At 30.5% G+C, this 2,121-nt stretch overlaps 1 protein-coding gene across 3 annotated transcripts in view; it reads right to left on the bottom strand.

Moving 5' to 3' along the window:
* Window positions 1-2,121, bottom strand: part of LOC106461515 (centrosomal protein of 135 kDa-like) — a 152,886-nt gene that overhangs the window by 66,278 nt on the left and 84,487 nt on the right. The gene's annotated exons all lie outside the window — the stretch shown is intronic.

Below are 2,121 nucleotides of genomic sequence, written 5' to 3'. Positions count from 1 at the left end.
AGTTTAATTAATGAAGAAAACAGAAAAAAAGTTTATATTTTCATTTTCACAAAACAACTCACTTATTAATTTATTTTATAGCTTTTCTGTCGATTTCAAAGAATAATTCTTATTTTTGCAAAGAACCTATCACTTGTTGAAATAATATTATCCATTCTCGATTTTCAAGTGTTTCCCCTAGTTTTTGTAAATGCCTTGGTTTAAACCTTGCTATGGTGCAACATCAAGTGGTTTGAAATGAAACACAGCTTTGAAAATGGTTATAACGAAAGTTTAAAGATGATGGGACAGAGCAAGATTTAAACTAAATATAGTGGTTTAAGATCTCTTTCACAGCTTATGTAAATATTCCTTTCAGTTCCTTTCATTTGTGAATTGTGAAAGTATTTTTTGTGTTTGAAAGTTACAGAAATTTTCTTCAAAGAGAAAACATCAGATAACTTGATATAAGATAAGCTTATACAGTTTAGAGATGGATTGAATGGATAACAAAAAAAAATACAAGTTTAAAATAGTAACAAATATATATATCATATGGAGAATGTTTAATAATCATCTGGTACAACAAGTTTACCTAAACACAGGAACATTTATACAGTATGAAACAAAAGTCACATTACTTGATATTGTTTAAGGCTTAATAAAAGTATTTTGTTGATGTTTGATTCTTTATTTAAGTACAGTAGTTTTTAATTTTAATATATATATATACTATGGTTTTACTGCAGTGCAATGCTTGTAATCACGAGGTTTTATATTATGTTCATCAAATAGAATAAAATTGTCATGAAATAAGTTGAGTTTATTGTTTAGTGAGAATGATAGCTAACTGCAAGATATTCTGATGATTCAGATCTTTACCAAATATTATTTTTATGTCTATCCTATTCAAACAATTTATATAAATAAATTGACTAATAATTACTTAATTATTTCTAATTGGTTTGTTCTTTTTTGAATTTCATGCAAAACTACTCATGGACTATCTGCACTAGCCATCCATAATTTACCACATTGACTAGAAGGAAGTGGGATTGACTATTATGTTACAATGCCCTTACAACTGAAAGGGCAAGCATGTTCAGTGATGGGGATTCAAACCCATGTACTGCAGATTGGGAGTTGAGTGCCCTAACCACCAGGCCAGGCCATACCAAGCCTTATTTCTAATTGTAACCATATGTTTTAGTTAAAAACATTATTACCCTTATTGGTGACAGTAAAACTGATGTAAAGGATATCATTTTAAGTTCTGAAATTGTAAGAGAAAAGTTGGGAAATCTAAAAATTTATAAATCCCTTGGACCAGACAACTTTCATCTTAGAGTTTTAAAAGAACATAAAGATTTTATTTGTGAATTGCTAGTTAATATTTTTTATAGGTCATTGAGTAGTGGAAGAGTATTAGAAGATTAGAAGTTGGCTAATCTTAATCCAGTATTTAAAGAAGGTGATAAACATTGTCCAGGAAATTATAGGCCAGTTAGTCTTACATCAGTAGTTGGAAAGGTTTTGGAGAGTGTAATTAAAGATGCATTGGAGAATCACTTAAAGCAGCTTGATATAGTGTTAAAGAGACAGCATGGTTTCACTGAGAAAAAATCTTGTTTAACAAATCTTCTGACATTCTTTAAGGATGTTACTGCAAGAGTTGATGAAGAAAATATTGTGGGTTTGGTTTACCTTGAATTTCAGAAAATATTTGATAAGGTGCCTCACAAAAGACTTGTTTCAAAAATTAATTCTGTGGGTGTGGGGGAAAAGTTATTAAATTGGATAGAAAATTGGCTGGAGAGTAGAAAGCAGAGAGTAGTGATAAGTGGAGTTAGATCTGACTGGATCACGATTACAAGCAGTGTACCTCAGGGCTATGTGCTGGGTCTTTTGCTGTTTGTGGTTTATATAAATAATATTGACCCTGGAATGGCTAACAAAATTTTGAAGTTTGCAGATGACTTTAAGGTGTTTTGGGGTGGCTAACTGTATCAAAGATGCTGCAGATTTACAGGGAGATTTAGATCATTTGATGCATTTGGTCAATATGTGGTAGATGACATTTAACTATCCAAAATGTAAGATGATGCATGTAGGTTTTCACAATTCAAATTATTGTAAAAATTT

Source organism: Limulus polyphemus, unplaced genomic scaffold, assembly GCF_000517525.1.
Source record: "Limulus polyphemus unplaced genomic scaffold, Limulus_polyphemus-2.1.2 Scaffold976, whole genome shotgun sequence".
NCBI classification, from domain to species: domain Eukaryota; kingdom Metazoa; phylum Arthropoda; class Merostomata; order Xiphosura; family Limulidae; genus Limulus; species Limulus polyphemus.
The sequence above is the reverse complement of the archived record's forward strand: the minus strand, read 5'-3'. Positions and strand labels throughout refer to the sequence as shown.